Raw genomic sequence first — 24,434 nt, forward strand, 5'->3', positions numbered from 1 at the left:
ATCTGATGTATTTAAAAACCTGATCATCTGTATATAACCTGTGTGAACAGGGTTCAGAGAGGAAAAAATCCATGTGTGCATACAGGGTAGAACAGCTTTTGTGCAGATAGCCCAAGAGGAGTGGTGGAACTCCCCAGTCTTGTAGACACAAGAGAACAATTATGGAAACAGGAACACATGGGCTACTTGCACAGTGAACAAGTCTGTATGATCATGTTCACACACCACCAAGAAACCTGAAGACACAAAAGAGAATAGTAAAACCAAAAACACTCAGTTTGAAAAAATGTTGCAGTAGTCCGCAAGTGCTAGTAAAAGATGTAAAAAACAGGGTATTTGGTTGATACGTTTTTTGCAAAAAATGTATACTAAGCTGCTCTACCAATCTTCACGGTATACCCTTATCAGAGCAGTCCTAACTAATGTATGCAATCCCTATCTGATGTATTTAAAAACCTGATCATCTGTATATAACCTGTGTGAACAGGGTTCAGAGAGGAAAAAATCCATGTGTGCATACAGGGTAGAACAGCTTTTGTGCAGATAGCCCAAGAGGAGTGGTGGAACTCCCCAGTCTTGTAGACACAAGAGAACAATTATGGAAACAGGAACACATGGGCTACTTGCACAGTGAAAAAGTCTGTATGATCATGTTCACACACCACCAAGAAACCTGAAGACACAAAAGAGAATAGTAAAACCAAAAACACTCAGTTTGAAAAAATGTTGCAGTAGTCCGCAAGTGCTAGTAAAAGATGTAAAAAACAGGGTATTTGGTTGATACGTTTTTTGCAAAAAATGTATACTAAGCTGCTCTACCAATCTTCACGGTATACCCTTGTTCACTGTGCAAGTAGCCCATGTGTTCCTGTTTCCATAATTGTTCTCTTGTGTCTACAAGACTGGGGAGTTCCACCACTCCTCTTGGGCTATCTGCACAAAAGCTGTTCTACCCTGTATGCACACATGGATTTTTTCCTCTCTGAACCCTGTTCACACAGGTTATATACAGATGATCAGGTTTTTAAATACATCAGATAGGGATTGCATACATTAGTTAGGACTGCTCTGATAAGGGTATACCGTGAAGATTGGTAGAGCAGCTTAGTATACATTTTTTGCAAAAAACGTATCAACCAAATACCCTGTTTTTTACATCTTTTACTAGCACTTGCGGACTACTGCAACATTTTTTCAAACTGAGTGTTTTTGGTTTTACTATTCTCTTTTGTGTCTTCAGGTTTCTTGGTGGTGTGTGAACATGATCATACAGACTTGTTCACTGTGCAAGTAGCCCATGTGTTCCTGTTTCCATAATTGTTCTCTTGTGTCTACAAGACTGGGGAGTTCCACCACTCCTCTTGGGCTATCTGCACAAAAGCTGTTCTACCCTGTATGCACACATGGATTTTTTCCTCTCTGAACCCTGTTCACACAGGTTATATACAGATGATCAGGTTTTTAAATACATCAGATAGGGATTGCATACATTAGTTAGGACTGCTCTGATAAGGGTATACCGTGAAGATTGGTAGAGCAGCTTAGTATACATTTTTTGCAAAAAACGTATCAACCAAATACCCTGCTTTTTACATCTTTTACTAGCACTTGCGGACTACTGCAACATTTTTTCAAACTGAGTGTTTTTGGTTTTACTATTCTCTTTTGTGTCTTCAGGTTTCTTGGTGGTGTGTGTTAGGGGTCGAGTTCCCGCTTCTGCACTGGGGGAATCTCGAGCCACTTCCGCTGCGGTCTCCCATTCTTGTCCAGCCGCAGTGGAGCCTGCTCAGCAAGGACGTCGGTCCCAGCGTCTTGCTCATTCTCACTCTGTTCAGAGAGTTAGTGCTGCTTCTCCAGTCTCTGCCATTAAAGTCAGTACTGGTCAGCAGCGAGCGGACTTCTCTGGGACTAAGTCCTTGTCTGCATGTACTGAGCATGCCCAGCGTAAGGTCTCCCGTTGGAGATCGAGGGTCATGTGCTCAGGCTCTGCAGCACATTCCATTGGTCCTCTTGGCAGGTCCTAGAAGGGCAAAAGTGCTGTGGCCACTTCCTGTGCTGCTCCTATATAAACTGCGCATGACCGCACGGCCATGCGCTAGTATTGTCTAACAATTGTTGATGTGTGTATGTTGTGAGTGCAAGTCGTCCTTGGAAACCCCTTCCCTATTGAATGTCTGTTCGCGGAAGGTGTATGGCTGCTACCTAGCGCCCGACTTAGCCTACAGCACTAGACACACATCTCAGCGTCCTGTAGCTGTGCCTGCCAGTACGGCGCCGTGCGCCTGCCTTGCGCTTTCCATACCCGAGTCTGGGTGGTTAGTGGCGTCCGTTAGTGCGGCATCGCTCGCACTCTTGTGCACTTATACTTCTTAAGGTTCTCTACACACCCAGTTGCGGTGTTACGCCAGCAAGGGTCTAATCGGGCTCCAATCCCTTCTGGGGTTAAGTCCGCTGACCACTTGCTCGCGCACTAGTGCGGTACTGCGGTCCTGTGGATTAACAGGATCGCTTTCTTCACGCTGGGTGAGGTTTAACCCACGCGTGTATCCTTTAGTGTACCGCCATATTGTCCGTCTTGCTAGCTGCAGGGTCTTTTACCTGCACGGTGGACCTCGGACTGCGAACGCACCTAGTTTCGTACCATCTATACATGGTGCGTTCCGCCAGTCCTTAACATAATACTAGCGCCAAGGTCTGGCTAGTATGGCGGACATTCAGCAATCTTTGCGGTATATCCAGCAGTTGGAGGGTAGGTTGAAGGTTCTCGAGAACTCAACCTCAGCTGTGGATGTTACCGCAGTTGCTGTAAAGGCTGCTGGCGTGGCGGCAGCAACCTTGTCCACTGCCACCCCTGTTCCGACATTATCCCGCCTCCCGTTGCCAGAAAAATTTTCTGGAGATTGCAAAACTTGTAGGGGATTCGTGAGTCAGTGCTCTATCCACCTCGAGCTCCTGGCTGCACGTTTTCCTACAGAGCGGGCTAAGGTGGGATTTATTGTCTCGCTGTTGTCGGACAGGGCGTTGGAGTGGGCTACGCCGCTGTGGGAGCGTGATGATCATGTGGTGCAGAGTGCTCCGTTGTTTCTGGGCACGCTGAAAAAGGTCTTTCTAGGACCTCAACTCACCCATGATACAGCGCTCCAACTACTGGCATTAACTCAGGGTGAGTCCTTGGTCAGCCATTTTTCCGTCCGATTCCGTACTTTAGCTTCCGAGCTGGAGTGGTCGGATAAAGCCCTTATCCCCATATTCTGGAGGGGCCTGGCTGACCATGTTAAGGACGCTCTGGCCACTAGGGAGATTCCTGCCACACTGGAGGAGTTAATATCTATTTCTACTCGTATAGACCTCCGTTTTAACGAGCGGAGGTTGGAACGAGCCCAGTGTAGGCAGAGGTTTCGGCTGGCTCCTACCTTCGCCAAACCTTTGAAATCTCCAGTCCAGGCATCTGAGTCACATGAGACCTTGGAGGTGACACGAGCGGGATCCAAGTCTCAGTCCGCTCGTGCACATAAGGTTCGTCATGTTTGCCAGCAGTCAGGACGTCTTGCCTCCAAGAGTCCTCAGCGGTCGGGGAAACGTCAGCGTCTAGTGGCAGTTGGAGGAGGTACACTAGACACGGCGACGTTTGCCTCAAAGTTGTCCTTCAAGGGGACAATTACCATAGGCCCATCCACTCTCATGGTCGAGCTATGCTTGGACTCTGGGGCAGAGGGTAACTTTATGTCCTCCGCCTTTGCCCAGCGTCACGCAATACCCTTGGTGATGCTCGCCCAGCCAGTGACCGTTCGAGTGGTAAATGGGTCAACACTACCTTCACAGATTACCCACCAAACCATTCCTTTCACCCTATCTGTGTCTCCATCACATCAGGAGATAATCTCCCTATTAGTCATTCCTGAGGGAATTGATGAGGTCCTGTTGGGGATGCCATGGCTTCGCTACCATTCTCCTCATATTGAGTGGTCCTCTGGGAGAATTTTGGGATGGAGTAAATCCTGTGAGGGTAGATGTCAGAGGGAGTGCGTTCAGGTTGCTACTACACAGGTACCCGCAGATCTTTCCTCTCTCCCCAAGCACTATTGGTCCCATGCAGACGTGTTCTCCAAAAGAGCTGCGGAGACCCTTCCGCCTCACCGCCCCTATGACTGTCCTATTGACCTCTTGCCTGGTGCTGAGCCTCCCCGGGGTCGAGTCTACCCGTTATCTCTCCCGGAGACGGAGGCAATGTCCCAGTATATTCAGGAGAATCTGGCAAGAGGATTCATTAGGAAGTCAGTGTCACCGGCAGGGGCTGGGTTCTTCTTCGTACAGAAGAAGACTGGAGACTTACGTCCATGCATAGACTACAGGGGTCTTAACGCAATTACCGTTAAGAACAAGTACCCATTACCCCTGATATCTGAGCTCTTTGATAGGCTACGGGGAGCAAAGGTATTTACAAAGTTAGATCTGCGGGGTGCTTACAACCTGATTCGCATCCGTGAGGGGGATGAATGGAAGACGGCTTTTAACACCAGGGATGGGCACTATGAATATCTAGTGATGCCCTTTGGGCTCTGTAATGCCCCAGCCGTTTTCCAAGACTTTGTGAACGACATCTTTCGGGATATGCTCACCACCTCGGTCGTAGTCTATCTGGATGACATTCTCATCTACTCTCCAGATATAGACTCCCATCGGAGAGATGTTCGCAAAGTCTTCGACCTCTTACGGGCAAACTCCCTCTACGCTAAGTTGGAGAAGTGTGTGTTTGAGCAGGAGTCCTTGCCTTTCCTTGGATATATCATTTCTGCCCAGGGTTTGGCTATGGATCCTGCCAAGCTACAGGCTGTAATGGACTGGCAGGAACCCCATTCTCTTAAAGCGGTGCAGCGCTTTATGGGGTTCATTAATTATTATCGCCAGTTCATTCCACACTTCTCAACTTTGGTAGCTCCCTTGGTCGCCCTCACCAAGAAGGGAGCAAATCCCAAGTTGTGGTCAGAGGAGGTCTCCAAGGCCTTTCTCTCGATTAAGTCACACTTCGCTAGCGCTCCCATCCTACATCGCCCCGATGTAGATAAACCATTCATCTTGGAGGTGGATGCCTCATCCGTTGGTGCTGGAGCAGTCCTTTTCCAAAAGGATGCTCAAGGTCGGAAGCATCCTTGCTTCTTCTTCTCCAAGACCTTCACACCAGCGGAGAGGAATTATTCCATCGGGGACAGGGAGTTGCTAGCTATGAAGTTGGCTTTTTCAGAGTGGAGACACCTCTTGGAGGGAGCTCGCTTTCCCTTCCAAGTCTTCACTGACCACAAGAACTTGGTGTATATACAGACGGCCCAGCGGCTGAATTCTCGCCAGGCTAGATGGTCCCTGTTCTTCTCCCGGTTCCATTTTACTCTCCATTTTCTCTCCGGGGAGAAGAACGTTCGTGCCGACGCTCTCTCCCGCTCCGTAGTGTCATCTGAGGAGGAGGAGGAGGAGCCTCGGCTTATTGTCCCTTCTGAGAGCCTGAGAACTGTAGCTCCGGTTTCGCTAGAGTCTGTGCCCCCGGGCAAGACTTTCGTGCCAGCTAACTTGCGACCGGAGGTTCTCTCTTGGGCTCACTCCTCCAGAGTGGGGGGGCATTTTGGGACCAAGAGGACATCAGAGTTTTTGGCGAGAACATACTGGTGGCCGCATATGGCCCGAGATGTCAGGGACTACATTCAGGCGTGCGTTTCTTGCGCCCAGAATCGGTCTCCTCGGCAACGGCCTGCTGGGTTGCTTTACCCTCTACCGGTGGCAGACAGGCCCTGGGAGATGGTCGGAATGGACTTTGTGGTGGGTCTACCCAAGTCGCGTGGCTGCTCCATTATTTGGGTTGTCACTGACCATTTCTCTAAGATGGTGCATTTGGTGCCGCTTCCTCGGTTACCCTCAGCACGGGCCTTGGCGGTGTTGTTCGTTAAACACGTTTTCCGTTTGCATGGTATGCCTGATAAAATTGTCAGCGATCGGGGTCCCCAGTTCGCATCTCGGTTTTGGAGAGAGCTCTGCCGTTTACTCAGCATAGAGTTAAACCTCTCCTCTGCTTACCATCCCGAGACGAATGGGTTGGTGGAGAGAACCAACCAGACTCTGGTGACATATTTGCGACATTTCGTCTCTGCTAGGCAGGATGACTGGGCATCTTTGCTACCTTGGGCGGAATTTGCCCTGAACAACGCCGTAGCCGATTCCACTGGTCAAACTCCTTTTCTCCTTAATTACGGCCAGCATCCGCGTGTCCCTGTGCCCATGCCCGTGTCCTCCACCGATTCTAGGGTGGCAGACTGGGCGGTGGAGGCACGTGACATCTGGGACCGCACACAGGATGCTATCCGGGCCTCCAAGGAGAGAATGAGGGTTTCGGCTGATACACACCGGCGCCCCGCTCCGGTCTTTGCTCCCGGCGACTTAGTGTGGCTCTCCGCCCGTAACATCAGGCTGCGAGTTGAGTCCACTAAGTTTGCTCCTCGCTACATTGGCCCGTTTAAAGTTCTGGAACAGGTCAACCCTGTGGTTTACCGTTTGGCCATTCCTCCACGCCTTGGTATCACCGATACCTTTCACGTTTCCCTCTTAAAGCCCGTTCGTTTGTCTCGGTTTTCTGAGTCATCTGCTGGGACATCGGGTTCATCCACGGATGAATTTGAGGTGAATGCTATTGTGGGAAGCAAGGTGGTACGTGGCAAAAAATTTTTTTTGGTGGATTGGAAGGGTCATGGTCCAGAGGATAGAACCTGGGAGCCTGTGGAGCACATTCGGGCTCCGCAGCTCATTGCTGCCTTTGAACGTAGCGAGGCCCAAGGAGGGGGGGGCCCTAGGAGGGGGGGTAATGTTAGGGGTCGAGTTCCCGCTTCTGCACTGGGGGAATCTCGAGCCACTTCCGCTGCGGTCTCCCATTCTTGTCCAGCCGCAGTGGAGCCTGCTCAGCAAGGACGTCGGTCCCAGCGTCTTGCTCATTCTCACTCTGTTCAGAGAGTTAGTGCTGCTTCTCCAGTCTCTGCCATTAAAGTCAGTACTGGTCAGCAGCGAGCGGACTTCTCTGGGACTAAGTCCTTGTCTGCATGTACTGAGCATGCCCAGCGTAAGGTCTCCCGTTGGAGATCGAGGGTCATGTGCTCAGGCTCTGCAGCACATTCCATTGGTCCTCTTGGCAGGTCCTAGAAGGGCAAAAGTGCTGTGGCCACTTCCTGTGCTGCTCCTATATAAACTGCGCATGACCGCACGGCCATGCGCTAGTATTGTCTAACAATTGTTGATGTGTGTATGTTGTGAGTGCAAGTCGTCCTTGGAAACCCCTTCCCTATTGAATGTCTGTTCGCGGAAGGTGTATGGCTGCTACCTAGCGCCCGACTTAGCCTACAGCACTAGACACACATCTCAGCGTCCTGTAGCTGTGCCTGCCAGTACGGCGCCGTGCGCCTGCCTTGCGCTTTCCATACCCGAGTCTGGGTGGTTAGTGGCGTCCGTTAGTGCGGCATCGCTCGCACTCTTGTGCACTTATACTTCTTAAGGTTCTCTACACACCCAGTTGCGGTGTTACGCCAGCAAGGGTCTAATCGGGCTCCAATCCCTTCTGGGGTTAAGTCCGCTGACCACTTGCTCGCGCACTAGTGCGGTACTGCGGTCCTGTGGATTAACAGGATCGCTTTCTTCACGCTGGGTGAGGTTTAACCCACGCGTGTATCCTTTAGTGTACCGCCATATTGTCCGTCTTGCTAGCTGCAGGGTCTTTTACCTGCACGGTGGACCTCGGACTGCGAACGCACCTAGTTTCGTACCATCTATACATGGTGCGTTCCGCCAGTCCTTAACAGTGTGTGAACATGATCATACAGACTTGTTCACTGTGCAAGTAGCCCATGTGTTCCTGTTTCCATAATTGTTCTCTTGTGTCTACAAGACTGGGGAGTTCCACCACTCCTCTTGGGCTATCTGCACAAAAGCTGTTCTACCCTGTATGCACACATGGATTTTTTCCTCTCTGAACCCTGTTCACACAGGTTATATACAGATGATCAGGTTTTTAAATACATCAGATAGGGATTGCATACATTAGTTAGGACTGCTCTGATAAGGGTATACCGTGAAGATTGGTAGAGCAGCTTAGTATACATTTTTTGCAAAAAACGTATCAACCAAATACCCTGTTTTTTACATCTTTTACTAGCACTTGCGGACTACTGCAACATTTTTTCAAACTGAGTGTTTTTGGTTTTACTATTCTCTTTTGTGTCTTCAGGTTTCTTGGTGGTGTGTGAACATGATCATACAGACTTGTTCACTGTGCAAGTAGCCCATGTGTTCCTGTTTCCATAATTGTTCTCTTGTGCCTACAAGACTGGGGAGTTCCACCACTCCTCTTGGGCTATCTGCACAAAAGCTGTTCTACCCTGTATGCACACATGGATTTTTTCCTCTCTGAACCCTGTTCACACAGGTTATATACAGATGATCAGGTTTTTAAATACATCAGATAGGGATTGCATACATTAGTTAGGACTGCTCTGATAAGGGTATACCGTGAAGATTGGTAGAGCAGCTTAGTATACATTTTTTGCAAAAAACGTATCAACCAAATACCCTGTTTTTTACATCTTTTACTAGCACTTGCGGACTACTGCAACATTTTTTCAAACTGAGTGTTTTTGGTTTTACTATTCTCTTTTGTGTCTTCAGGTTTCTTGGTGGTGTGTGAACATGATCATACAGACTTGTTCACTGTGCAAGTAGCCCATGTGTTCCTGTTTCCATAATTGTTCTCTTGTGTCTACAAGACTGGGGAGTTCCACCACTCCTCTTGGGCTATCTGCACAAAAGCTGTTCTACCCTGTATGCACACATGGATTTTTTCCTCTCTGAACCATGTTCACACAGGTTATATACAGATGATCAGGTTTTTAAATACATCAGATAGGGATTGCATACATTAGTTAGGACTGCTCTGATAAGGGTATACCGTGAAGATTGGTAGAGCAGCTTAGTATACATTTTTTGCAAAAAACGTATCAACCAAATACCCTGTTTTTTACATCTTTTACTAGCACTTGCGGACTACTGCAACATTTTTTCAAACTGAGTGTTTTTGGTTTTACTATTCTCTTTTGTGTCTTCAGGTTTCTTGGTGGTGTGTGAACATGATCATACAGACTTGTTCACTGTGCAAGTAGCCCATGTGTTCCTGTTTCCATAATTGTTCTCTTGTGTCTACAAGACTGGGGAGTTCCACCACTCCTCTTGGGCTATCTGCACAAAAGCTGTTCTACCCTGTATGCACACATGGATTTTTTCCTCTCTGAACCCTGTTCACACAGGTTATATACAGATGATCAGGTTTTTAAATACATCAGATAGGGATTGCATACATTAGTTAGGACTGCTCTGATAAGGGTATACCGTGAAGATTGGTAGAGCAGCTTAGTATACATTTTTTGCAAAAAACGTATCAACCAAATACCCTGCTTTTTACATCTTTTACTAGCACTTGCGGACTACTGCAACATTTTTTCAAACTGAGTGTTTTTGGTTTTACTATTCTCTTTTGTGTCTTCAGGTTTCTTGGTGGTGTGTGAACATGATCATACAGACTTGTTCACTGTGCAAGTAGCCCATGTGTTCCTGTTTCCATAATTGTTCTCTTGTGTCTACAAGACTGGGGAGTTCCACCACTCCTCTTGGGCTATCTGCACAAAAGCTGTTCTACCCTGTATGCACACATGGATTTTTTCCTCTCTGAACCCTGTTCACACAGGTTATATACAGATGATCAGGTTTTTAAATACATCAGATAGGGATTGCATACATTAGTTAGGACTGCTCTGATAAGGGTATACCGTGAAGATTGGTAGAGCAGCTTAGTATACATTTTTTGCAAAAAACGTATCAACCAAATACCCTGTTTTTTACATCTTTTACTAGCACTTGCGGACTACTGCAACATTTTTTCAAACTGAGTGTTTTTGGTTTTACTATTCTCTTTTGTGTCTTCAGGTTTCTTGGTGGTGTGTGAACATGATCATACAGACTTGTTCACTGTGCAAGTAGCCCATGTGTTCCTGTTTCCATAATTGTTCTCTTGTGTCTACAAGACTGGGGAGTTCCACCACTCCTCTTGGGCTATCTGCACAAAAGCTGTTCTACCCTGTATGCACACATGGATTTTTTCCTCTCTGAACCCTGTTCACACAGGTTATATACAGATGATCAGGTTTTTAAATACATCAGATAGGGATTGCATACATTAGTTAGGACTGCTCTGATAAGGGTATACCGTGAAGATTGGTAGAGCAGCTTAGTATACATTTTTTGCAAAAAACGTATCAACCAAATACCCTGTTTTTTACATCTTTTACTAGCACTTGCGGACTACTGCAACATTTTTTCAAACTGAGTGTTTTTGGTTTTACTATTCTCTTTTGTGTCTTCAGGTTTCTTGGTGGTGTGTGAACATGATCATACAGACTTGTTCACTGTGCAAGTAGCCCATGTGTTCCTGTTTCCATAATTGTTCTCTTGTGTCTACAAGACTGGGGAGTTCCACCACTCCTCTTGGGCTATCTGCACAAAAGCTGTTCTACCCTGTATGCACACATGGATTTTTTCCTCTCTGAACCCTGTTCACACAGGTTATATACAGATGATCAGATTTTTAAATACATCAGATAGGGATTGCATACATTAGTTAGGACTGCTCTGATAAGGGTATACCGTGAAGATTGGTAGAGCAGCTTAGTATACATTTTTTGCAAAAAACGTATCAACCAAATACCCTGTTTTTTACATCTTTTACTAGCACTTGCGGACTACTGCAACATTTTTTCAAACTGAGTGTTTTTGGTTTTACTATTCTCTTTTGTGTCTTCAGGTTTCTTGGTGGTGTGTGAACATGATCATACAGACTTGTTCACTGTGCAAGTAGCCCATGTGTTCCTGTTTCCATAATTGTTCTCTTGTGTCTACAAGACTGGGGAGTTCCACCACTCCTCTTGGGCTATCTGCACAAAAGCTGTTCTACCCTGTATGCACACATGGATTTTTTCCTCTCTGAACCCTGTTCACACAGGTTATATACAGATGATCAGGTTTTTAAATACATCAGATAGGGATTGCATACATTAGTTAGGACTGCTCTGATAAGGGTATACCGTGAAGATTGGTAGAGCAGCTTAGTATACATTTTTTGCAAAAAACGTATCAACCAAATACCCTGTTTTTTACATCTTTTACTAGCACTTGCGGACTACTGCAACATTTTTTCAAACTGAGTGTTTTTGGTTTTACTATTCTCTTTTGTGTCTTCAGGTTTCTTGGTGGTGTGTGAACATGATCATACAGACTTGTTCACTGTGCAAGTAGCCCATGTGTTCCTGTTTCCATAATTGTTCTCTTGTGTCTACAAGACTGGGGAGTTCCACCACTCCTCTTGGGCTATCTGCACAAAAGCTGTTCTACCCTGTATGCACACATGGATTTTTTCCTCTCTGAACCCTGTTCACACAGGTTATATACAGATGATCAGGTTTTTAAATACATCAGATAGGGATTGCATACATTAGTTAGGACTGCTCTGATAAGGGTATACCGTGAAGATTGGTAGAGCAGCTTAGTATACATTTTTTGCAAAAAACGTATCAACCAAATACCCTGTTTTTTACATCTTTTACTAGCACTTGCGGACTACTGCAACATTTTTTCAAACTGAGTGTTTTTGGTTTTACTATTCTCTTTTGTGTCTTCAGGTTTCTTGGTGGTGTGTGAACATGATCATACAGACTTGTTCACTGTGCAAGTAGCCCATGTGTTCCTGTTTCCATTACTGTACAGATAAAGTATTGCCATTATGATGTAAAATAAAATAAGAAAAGCGAAATTATGTTTTACTACTGATGATAATTTTCTATATGAATTTCATTTATTTGTTAAATTATGTGTATTTTTTAATCAACTGTTATTTTCTAAAACATTTCAGTACACTGTGTTAGCAATCAAATGTTTAACTGTGAGGACCTTGATGTGCTGAATCACCTGACATAGAATAATCATTCGATTGGTCCGCACAATCTGTAAGACCTACATGCTGTTAATAGAGTTTAGCTGTGACAAAGATCTGTTTGAGATCAAAATGCGTCTCTGGACTGCCAGTGCCTTATGTGCACTTGCACTGTTATGTGAGGATCAAGCCTAACACCAAAATTAATAAAGGGGATGGGAGAACTACAATACCCAGATAGATTAGCGAAATTAGGATTATTTAGTCTAGAAAAAAGACGACTGAGGGGCGATCTAATAACCATGTATAAGTATATAAGGGGACAATACAAATATCTCGCTGAGGATCTGTTTATACCAAGGAAGGTGACGGGCACAAGGGGGCATTCTTTGAGTCTGGAGGAGAGAAGGTTTTTCAACCAACATAGAAGAGGATTCTTTACTGTTAGGGCAGTGAGAATCTGGAATTGCTTGCCTGAGGAGGTGGTGATGGCGAACTCAGTCGAGGGGTTCAAGAGAGGCCTGGATGTCTTCCTGGAGCAGAACAATATTGTATCATACAATTATTAGGTTCTGTAGAAGGACGTAGATCTGGGGATTTATTATGATGGAATATAGGCTGAACTGGATGGACAAATGTCTTTTTTCGGCCTTACTAACTATGTTACTATGTTACCATTTTTTAAATTGTCTACAATAAAGAATTCATTTAAAGGAGCTGGAATGCCAATCTTCATTCAAACATTTGAAGAAAGCCACGTTGGGGAAGGTCAATTCATATCTAATGAGATGGAGGATAATCATGATGCACAGTTGCCATCAGGTCAGTCCAAAATTGCAACTCAGAAGGAGGATCAGATTGATGAATTAGAAGACGATGTGGTCGATGATGAGGCCACTGATCCAACCTGGCACGGTGGCATGCATAGCGAGCACAGCAGTGCAGAGTTGGATGGATCTGTAGCACAAAAACAGGCAAGAAGAAGTAGTGGCTTGACTAGAGGGAGAAATCAGACAACTGTTCCACAGAGCCCCCCTCCCCCCCCCCCACTTGGCTAGATAACAGGTCAAGGGTGATTTGTTCCCCTGTATGGCCGTTTTTTTATTTTTAAAGTCCTTCAGACAAAACAACTGTAATTTGCAGCATTTTCCATATCAAGCTGAGAAGAGGCAAGAACACTGCCAACCTAAGCACCACCAGCATGCAGAAGCACATAGCAGCCAAGCACCCCAGTAGGTGGGCAGAATGCATAGGTACAAAATATGTGTCTAAGGGTGAAACCACCACCCCTTCCCCTGTGTTACGTCCTTCCCAATCTGCTGTCCATGAAGCAAGCCCTGATGCCTCCTGTCCACAATCTGCAGTTGCACAGACACAACAGTCAGCAACCAAGTCCAGTTCATTGCCCCATTGTCCCAGCACAGCGTTCCGTTGTCCCTCCCCTAGACATTCCACAGGAAGCAAAAATATCCACCCACCCACAGGCCCAAACACTAAACACTCACATTGACAGTTTGCTAGATCTGGAAATGTTGCCACTTCAGCTTGTGGGAACTGAGTCTTTCCGCGACCTGTTGGTGGTGGCAACCCCACAGTACTCGATTCACAACCGCCACTATATTTACCAGTGTGCCATCTGTTATGATTAGGTAATTCAGAACCACAATGGACCTTGAAGTTCAGAGCACACAAAGTGACCTGATAATAACCAAAATACATAGGACGAGCTCTGAGACGTGGGAACTCTGCTGACCGCAAACCCTAATCCTATCCAACCACACTAGAGGCAGCCGTGGATTGCGCCTAAAGCTCCCTATGCAACTCGGCACAGCCTGAGAAGCTAGCTAGGCCTAAGATAGAAAAATAAGCCTACCTTGCCTCAGAGAAATACCCCAAAGGAAAAGGCAGCCCCCCACATATAATGATTGTGAGTAGAGATGAAAATACAAACGCAGAGATGAAATAGATTTAGCAAAGTGAGGCCCAACTTACTGAACAGACCGAAGATAGGAAAGAGAACTTTGCGGTCAACACAAAACCCTACAAACAACCACGCAGAGGGGCAAAAAGACCCTCCGCACGACTAACGGTACGGAGGTGCTCCCTCTGCGTCCCATAGCTTCCAGCAAGCAAGAAATACCAATTAAGCAAGCTGGACAGAAAAAATAGCAAACAAAAAATAACACAAGCAAAACTTAGCTTATGAAGAGCAGACAGGCCACAGGAACGATCCAGGAGGAAGCAAGACCAACACTAGAACATTGACTGGAGGCCAGGAGCAAAGCACTAGGTGGAGTTAAATAGAGCAGCACCTAACGACTTCACCACATCACCTGAGGAAGGAAACTCAGAAGCCGCAGTACCACTCACCTCCACCAACGGAAGCTCATGGACAGAATCAGCCGAAGTACCACTTGTGACCACAGGAGGGAGCTCTGCCACAGAATTCACAACAGTACCCCCCCCTTGAGGAGGGGTCACCGAACCCTCACCAGAGCTCCCAGGCCGACCAGGATGAGCCATATGAAAGGCACGAACAAGATCGGCAGCATGGACATCAGAGGCAAAGACCCAGGAATTATCTTCCTGACCATAACCCTTCCACTTAACCAGATACTGGAGTTTCCATCTCGAAACACGAGAATCCAAAATCTTCTCCACAATATACTCCAACTCCCCCTCCACCAAAACCGGTGAAGGAGGATCAACGGATGGAACCATAGGTGCCACGTATCTCCACAACAATGACCTATGGAATACGTTATGGATGGAAAAAGAATCTGGAAGGGTCAAACGAAAAGACACAGGATTAAGAACCTCAGAAATCCTATACGGACCAATGAAACGAGGCTTAAACTTAGGAGAGGAAACCTTCATAGGAATATGACGAGATGACAACCAAACCAAATCCCCAACACGAAGTCGGGGACCCACACAGCGTCTGTGATTAGCGAAACGTTGAGCCTTCTCCTGGGACAAGGTCAAATTGTCCACTACATGAGTCCAAATCTGCTGTAACCTGTCCACCACCGTATCCACACCAGGACAGTCCGAAGACTCAACCTGCCCTGAAGAGAAACGAGGATGGAACCCAGAGTTGCAGAAAAACGGCGAAACCAAGGTAGCCGAGCTGGCCCGATTATTAAGGGCGAACTAAGCCAAAGGCAAGAAGGACACCCAATCATCCTGATCAGCAGAAACAAAGCATCTCAGATATGTTTCCAAGGTATGATTGGTTCGTTCGGTCTGGCCATTAGTCTGAGGATGGAAAGCCGAGGAAAAAGACAAATCAATGCCCATCCTAGCACAAAAAGCTCGCCAAAACCTCGAAACAAACTGGGAACCTCTGTCAGAAACGATGTTCTCTGGAATGCCATGTAAACGAACCACATGCTGGAAGAACAATGGCACCAAATCAGAGGAGGAAGGTAATTTAGACAAGGGTACCAAATGGATCATCTTAGAGAAGCGATCATAAACCACCCAAATGACCGACATTTTTTGAGAGACGGGGAGATCCGAAATAAAATCCATAGAGATATGTGTCCAAGGCCTCTTCGGGACCGGCAAGGGCAAAAGCAACCCACTGGCACGAGAACAGCAGGGCTTAGCCCGAGCACAAATCCCACAGGACTGCACAAAAGAACGCACATCCCGCGACAGAGACGGCCACCAAAAGGATCTAGCCACTAAATCTCTGGTACCAAAGATTCCAGGATGACCAGCCAACACCGAACAATGAACCTCAGAGATAACTTTATTTGTCCACCTATCAGGGACAAACAGTTTCTCCGCTGGGCAACGATCAGGTTTCTTAGCCTGAAATTTTTGCAGCACCCGCCGCAAATCAGGGGAGATGGCAGACAAAATTACTCCCTCTTTGAGAATACCCGCCGGCTCAGACAAACCCGGAGAGTCGGGCACAAAACTCCTAGACAGGGCATCCGCCTTCACATTTTTAGAGCCCGGAAGGTACGAAACCACAAAGTCAAAACGGGAGAAAAACAGCAACCAACGAGCCTGTCTAGGATTCAACCGTTTGGCAGACTCGAGATAAGTCAAGTTCTTGTGATCAGTCAAGACCACCACGCGATGCTTAGCTCCTTCAAGCCAATGACGCCACTCTTCGAATGCCTACTTCATGGCCAGCAACTCTCGATTGCCAACATCATAATTTCGCTCAGCAGGCGAAAACTTCCTGGAAAAGAAGGCGCATGGTTTAATCACCGAGTAATCAGAACTTCTCTGTGACAAAACAGACCCCGCTCCAATTTCAGAAGCATCAACCTCGACCTGGAACGGAAGCGAAACATCTGGTTGACACAACACAGGGGCAGAAGAAAAACGACGCTTTAACTCTTGAAAAGCTTCCACAGCAGCAGAAGGCCAATTGACCACATCAGCACCCTTCTTGGTCAAATCGGTCAATGGTTTAGCAATACTAGAAAAATTACAGATGAAGCGACGATAAAAATTAGCAAAGCCCAGGAACTTTTGCAGACTCTTCAGAGATGTCGGCTGAGTCCAATCATAGATGGCCTGGACCTTAACAGGGTCCATCTCGATAGTAGAAGGGGAAAAAATGAACCCCAAAAATGAAACCTTCTGAACACCAAAGAGACACTTTGATCCCTTCACAAACAAAGAATTAGCACGCAGGACCTGGAACACCATTCTGACCTGCTTCACATGAGACTCCCAATCATCCGAGAAGACCAAAATATCATCCAAGTATACAATCAGGAATTTATCCAGGTACTCTCGGAAGATGTCATGCATAAAGGACTGAAACACCGATGGATCACTGGCAAGTCCGAAAGGCATAACTAGGTACTCAAAATGGCCCTCGGGCGTATTAAATGCAGTTTTCCATTCATCGCCCCGCTTAATACGCACAAGATTATACGCACCACGAAGATCTATCTTGGTGAACCAACTAGCCCCCTTGATCCGAGCAAACAAATCAGATAGCAGCGGCAAGGGGTAATGAAATTTGACCGTGATTTTATTTAGAAGGCGGTAATCTATACAAGGTCTCAGCGAACCATCCTCCTTGGCCACAAAAAAGAACCCCGCTCCCAATGGCGACGATGACGGGCGAATATGACCTTTCTCCAAGGACTCCTTCACGTAACTCCGCATAGCGGCGTGCTCAGGTACAGATAAATTAAACAGTCGACCTTTAGGAAACTTACTACCAGGAATCAAATCGATAGCACAATCACAATCCCTATGCGGAGGTAGGGCATTGTACTTGGGCTCATCAAATACATCCCGGTAATCAGACAAGAACTCTGGGACCTCAGAAGGGGTGGATGACGAAATAGACAGAAATGGGACATCACCATGTACCCCCTGACAACCCCAGCTGGACACAGACATTGATTTCCAATCTAATACTGGGTTATGGACTTGTAGCCATGGCAACCCCAACACGACCACATCATGCAGATTATGCAACACCAGAAAGCGAATATCCTCTTGATGTGCAGGAGCCATGCACATGGTCAGCTGGGTCCAGTACTGAGGCTTATTCTTGGCCAAAGGCGTAGCATCAATTCCTCTCAATGGAATAGGACACTGCAAGGGCTCCAAGAAAAACCCACAACGCCTAGCATACTCCAAGTCCATCAAATTCAGGGCTGTGCCTGAATCCACAAATGCCATGACAGAATAAGATGACAAAGAGCAGATCAAAGTAACGGACAAAAGAAATTTTGACTGTACCGTACCAATGGGGGCAGACCTAGCGAACCGCTTAGTGCGCTTAGGACAATCGGAGATAGCATGAGTGGAATCACCACAGTAGAAACACAGCCCATTCTGACGTCTGTGTTCTTGCCGTTCAACTCTGGTCAAAGTCCTATCGCACTGCATAGGCTCAGGTTTATGCTCGGATAATACCGCCAAATGGTGCACAGATTTACGCTCACTCAAGCGTCGACCGATCTGAATGGCCAAAGACATAGACTCATTCAGACCAGCAGGCATAGGAAATCCCACCATGACATCCTTAAGGGCTTCAGAGAGACCCTTTCTGAAAATAGCTGCCAGCGCACCTTCATTCCATTGATTGAGCACGGACCACTTTCTAAACTTCTGACAATAAATCTCTATCTCATCCTGACCCTGACACAGAGCCAGCAAATTTTTCTCTGCCTGATCCACCGAATTAGGTTCATCGTACAGCAATCCGAGCGCCAGGAAAAACGCATCAATATTACATAATGCAGGATCTCCTGGCGCAAGGGAAAATGCCCAGTCTTGAGGGTCGCCACGTAATAAAGAAATAATGATCCTAACTTGTTGAACTGGGTCACCAGAGGAGCGAGGTTTCAAAGCTAGAAACAGTTTACAATTATTTTTGAAACTCAGAAATTTAGCTCTGTCTCCAGAAAACAAATCAGGAATAGGAATTCTTGGTTCTAACATAGAATTCTGAACCACAAAATCTTGAATATTTTGTACTCTAGCAGTGAGATGATCCACACATGAAGACAGACCTTTAATGTCCATCACTACACCTGTGTCCTGAACCACCCAAATGTCTAGGGGAAAAAAAAGGCAAAACACAGTGCAAAGAAAAAAAAATGGTCTCAGAACTTCTTTTTTCCCTCTATTGAGAAGCATTAGTACTTTGGGCCTCCAGTACTGTTATGATTAGGTAATTCAGAACCACAATGGACCTTGAAGTTCAGAGCACACAAAGTGACCTGATAATAACCAAAAGACATAGGACGAGCTATGAGACGTGGGAACTCTGCTGACCGCAATCCCTAATCCTATCCAACCACACTAGAGGCAGCCGTGGATTGCGCCTAACGCTCCCCAAGCAACTCGGCACAGCCTGAGAAACTAACTAGGCCTAAGATAGAAAAATAAGCCTACCTTGCCTCAGAGAAATACCCCAAAGGAAAAGGCAGCCCCCCACATATAATGATTGTGAGTAGAGATGAAAATACAAACGCAGAGATGAAATAGATTTAGCAAAGTGAGGCCCAACTTACTGAACAGACCGAAGATAGGAAAGAGAACTTTGCGGTCAACACAAAACCCTACAAACAACCACGCAGAGGGGCAAAAAGACCCTCCGCACCGACTAACGGTATGGAGGTGCTCCCTCTGCGTCCCAGAGCTTCCAGCAAGCAAGAAAAACCAATTAAGCAAGCTGGACAGAAAAAATAGCAAACAAAAAATAACACAAGCAAAACTTAGCTTATGAAGAGCAGACAGGCCACAGGAACGATCCAGGAGGAAGCAAGACCAACACTAGAACATTGACTGGAGGCCAGGAGCAAAGCACTAGGTGGAGTTAAATAGAGCAGCACCTAACGACTTCACCACATCACCTGAGGAAGGAAACTCAGAAGCCGCAGTACCACTCACCTCCACCAACGGAAGCTCATAGACAGAATCAGCCGAAGTACCACTTGTGACCACAGGAGGGAGCTCTGCCACAGAATTCACAACAGCCATCCCCACATTACATTAGCATGTGTTACACAATATCACTTGTGCTGTGGACAGCGCAGTCACAGGGAAGGTCCACCTAACCATAGACACATGAATAAGTTCTTTTTGGACAGGGACTCTACATTTCTTTGACAGCACACTGGGTGAACATGGTGGAGTCTGTGACAGAGCCAGAAGCTGGGACATCACACATCTTAGGCTATGTTCACATTAGCGTCTTTGGGCGCAGCGTCGTCGACGGATACCGACACATGCATCATGCACTCCTATGTTTAACATGGGGGGCGCATGGACATGCGCCGGTATGCGTTGTCAAGTGTTGTACGACGCATGCGTCCTTTGGGCGCACCAGACAGGGCGCGGCCGGTGCTACATGTTGCATTTTTCCTGTGCCAAATTTCTGGTAAACAATGCATGCAGTGAACTTGCGTCGTAAATGCGCCAAAAAACACATTAGTGTCTATGTAAAACGCATAGGGCGCAAGTGCCTGTGTAGACCCGCGTTGTTCGACGCATGCGCCTTTTGAGTAAAAAACAAGTGATGAATAGTGTTGAGCATTCCGATACCGCAAGTATCGGGTATCGGCCGATACTTGCGGTATCGGAATTCCGATACCGAGATCCGATATTTTTGTGATATCGGGTATCGGTATCGGAAGTGTAAAATAAAGAATTAAAATAAAAAATATTGTTATATTCACCTCTCCGGCGGCCCCTGGACATCAGCGGGAGGATCCGGCGTCCGGCACGGCTTCTTTCTTCAAAATGCGCGCCTTCAGGACCTGTGGAATGACGTCCCGGCTTCTGATTGGTCGCGTGCCGCCCATGTGACCGCCACGCGACCAATCAGAAGCCGCGACGTCATTCCTCAGCTAAAGTCCTAGAATGAGCGCCTTCTAGGACCTGAGGAATGACGTCGCGGCTTCTGATTGGTCGCGTGGCGGTCACATGGGCGGCACGCGACCAATCAGAAGCCGGGACGTCATTCCACAGGTCCTGAAGGCGCGCATTTTGAAGAAAGAAGCCGTGCCGGACGCCGGATCCTCCCGCTGATGTCCAGGGGCCGCCGGAGAGGTGAATATAACAATATTTTTTATTTTAATTCTTTATTTTACACTTTAATATGGATCCCAGGGCCTGAAGGAGAGTTTCCTCTCCTTCAGACCCTGGGATCCATGAGGATACATTCCGATACTTGATGTCCCATTGACTTGTATTGGTATCGGATATCGGTATCGGCGATATCCGATATTTTTCGGGTATCGGCCGATACTATCCGATACCGATACTTTCAAGTATCGGACGGTATCGCTCAACACTAGTGATGAAGTGTCTAGACAGTGACAAGAGCATAAGCATTAGCCAAGGCAAAATCCAACTCCATATTCATGTAGATACTCTCCATGGAATGCTCCATCTTGATGCTGGAAGCACAAGCGAAATGGGAGGAATTCATCTCTGCAAGGGTATATACACACAAATTCCATTGATGGTCTTTCTCTTTATAGTAGAAGACACAAAAGAGAATAGTAAAACCAAAAACACTCAGTTTGAAAAAATGTTGCAGTAATCCGCAAGTGCTAGTAAAAGATGTAAAAAACAGGGTATTTGGTTGATACGTTTTTTGCAAAAAATGTATACTAAGCTGCTCTACCAATCTTCACGGTATACCCTTATCAGAGCAGTCCTAACTAATGTATGCAATCCCTATCTGATGTATTTAAAAACCTGATCATCTGTATATAACCTGTGTGAACAGGGTTCAGAGAGGAAAAATCCATGTGTGCATACAGGGTAGAACAGCTTTTGTGCAGATAGCCCAAGAGGAGTGGTGGAACTCCCCAGTCTTGTAGACACAAGAGAACAATTATGGAAACAGGAACACATGGGCTACTGTTTCTCTTTATAGTGTCTAGACACTTTTTTGGGCGTTTTTTATCTTCAATTGTGTCAAGAATAATAACATTTTAGGACAACGCATGCGTCAAAAAATGCTGCGTTGTGTATGCGGTTTGACATGCGTTTTGGGCTGCGTCGACGACGCTGCGCCCAAAGACGCTAATGTGAACGTAGCCTTACCCACACCAAGAATAGTAGGCCAAATTTCCATCAAGGTTTCAGTCTCCTTTTATTCCAGTTCCTGTCTCTCCTCCTCCTCCTCATGCTGAAGCTCATTTGTTTAGGTCCTAAAGTTTATAAACATAGCCTAACTTACCAAACCTACTTGCCAAGGTACGCTGCATCAGCGCCCATTTCTGAAAGTCATCTCTGCGCTGCAGCAGAGCTTTCATTTGCCTCGTTACTGACTGACTTTTGACCTGTCCACATGCTGGAATTTGACCTTTCATATGTTGGCAAGGCTTAGTGAGCAGCAGAGGGTAGTGTCTGAATTCCAGCTTCTCAATGACCATCAGAGTAACACTCAGCCCCCACACATAACTAGAGCTCAAGTGTGTGTGCAAAACTTTGGGTACTGCACAAAGATGTTGAACACTGATAAAGCTAGTGTCAGCGTAACCAACCCACTGCTCTGGCTAAACGTTTGCTGCAGGATCTCAAAGAGAAAGCTTCGAATGCTGAGCAGGTGGCTATGGAGCAAGATTTTACAGTGGCTGATAACACACAGCCCTGCCTCAAACAATATTCTCAGGCCACATTGGGTGATGACGAGGGGGAGGATGAGGAGGAACAGGAGTTTTTAGTCTGTGCTACATAGAGGACTCCCAATCCCAGCTTCATACCTGTCCAGCATGGATGGCCTGAAGAAGAGGAGGAGGAGGCGAGGTGTCAAGAGGAGTAAAGGATGGTTAGTCCTCGTCCTGGTGGGGACACTGAACGTTTGACTTTTTGTAGTCTGCCACACATGGCATAGTTCATGTCCAAATGCCTTTCCCAAGACCCTCGTGTGAAAGACATTTTGTCCACCATGAAATATTAGCTGTGCACCTTTCTTGACCCATGGTACAAAGAGAAATTTATTTCTCTCATGTTAGAGGCAGACATGCCATTTTCAGAGCATGCATTGCAGAGGGCAGTTGCTGAAAAGATGACCCACGACAACGCTACTGGCAAATAGGGTTGAGCGACCTTGACTTTTTTAGAGTCGAGTCGGGTTTCGCAAAACCCGACTATCTCAAAAGTCGGGTCGAGTGAAATCGGCCGATTATGTCGTAAAGTCGGGATCGACCGAAACAAGAAACCCAATGCAAGTCAACGGGGCAACACAGTCGGCAGTGAGTGGGGGCCAGGAAAACACCTAGAGTGCCCATTTTAATGGCAAAAACATCCATTCTTCTTAATGAAGCTTGTCAATCTTAATTTCCCTTACAATAATAGTTAGGCATTGGAAATTGGGGGTCATTTGGCTAAAGTTGTTGGGGGTAGGGCTGGTTCAAGTATTTTGTGGGCCCAGGAAATCTGGACCACGTCACGGCAGTGGAGCAGGGCGAGGTAAGTATTTAAACTTTGCAAGTGCTGTGATCCTGAGCAAGCAGGGGGGGCCCACTCATTGGCATTGGCACTGGTACAGGGGAAGAGGAACCTGAATTTCAGCAGGGTCAGATTCTGGCTGTGTAGCGTGCAAGGGGAATGTAGTGGTCTGGGGCAATGTACCAGCAGACTCATCTATCACTGGCTGGGCAATGGGCAGGATGAGGAGGAAACACAGATATAGGCCCAAAGAATAAAGTGGGCTAAATGCAGTTCAAAATTGGTAACAGGACTAACCAGGAGGCATTGCTTTGTTCAGTGGAGGACAACTGTAATGAGAGGCTGACACAGTGAGTAGGCCCAAATCAGTAAGTAGGCTAAATGCAGTTCAAAATTGGAAACAGAAGTAAACAGGCGGCACTGGTTTGTTCAGTGGAGAACAGCAAGGAGCGGCAGACACCGTTAGTAGGCCCAACAAAACAAGTAGGTCAAATGCATTGTTATATTACAAAATTTAACGAGAGCCTAAAAATTGAAGCTAAGGAAAGGCAACCTGGAGAACACCTTGGAGCGGCAGACACCGTTTCTAGAACCCAACCAAACAAGTAGGCCCACTGCAGTTTTTAAATTAAAAAACTCTTCAACGAGAGCCTGAAAATTGAAGCTCAGGAAATGCTACCAGGAGAACACCTTGGAGCGGCAGACACCGTTAGTAGGCCCTACCGAAGTAGTAGCCCCAATGCAGTTTTCAAATTCCTATAGGCTGAAAACCAGACAATTGACGCTCAGCTTTTTTCAGAGGTGGACAGCTGTATTGAGTGGCACAGACAGACACAGGTAGTAGGCCTTAAACAAAAAATTTGGCTCAATGCAGTTTAAAAAAGGTTACAGGGGTACACAGGCAGCATTGGTGTGCTCAGCGGAGGACAATTTGAATTAGGGACTGCAGACAGACTTAGTAGGCTGTCCCCTGTGGACCATGCATCCACCACATTAACCCAGTGCGCCGTAATGGACACGTAACCTTCCGTGGACATGCCTACTGGTCCATGCGTCTGTTGTCAGGTGCACCTTTCTACTCTTAGATTGCCTGAGTGCATGGACAGTGCGGACTTTTACATGCTGGTGGAGGGCTGGGATGGCTTTTCTCGCAAAAGAAGTGACGACTGGATAGCTCGTACCGTGGTACAGCGTAGTTCATCAGGGCTTTATAAATATAAAATAAAGAAAAAAGTAGGCTCTATGCACTTTCAACTAGGTTCCAGGGGTACACAGCCAGCATTGGTCTGGTCAGTGGAGGACAATTTCAATTATGGACCGTAGACAGACTTAGTACGCGTACAATTAAAAAAGGATGCTCTATGCAATTTAAAATAGGTTCCAGGGGTACACGGCCAGCATTGGTCTGGTCAGTGGAGGACTATTGGAAGGAGGGACCGCAGACAGGCTTAGTAGGCCTAACATAAGAAAAGTAGGCTGTAGGCACTTTAAAATAGGTTCCAGGGGTACACGGGCAGCAGTGGTGTGGTCA

This window comes from Ranitomeya imitator, chromosome 3 (assembly GCF_032444005.1).
Source record: "Ranitomeya imitator isolate aRanImi1 chromosome 3, aRanImi1.pri, whole genome shotgun sequence".
In the NCBI taxonomy this organism is placed as follows: Eukaryota; Metazoa; Chordata; class Amphibia; order Anura; family Dendrobatidae; genus Ranitomeya; species Ranitomeya imitator.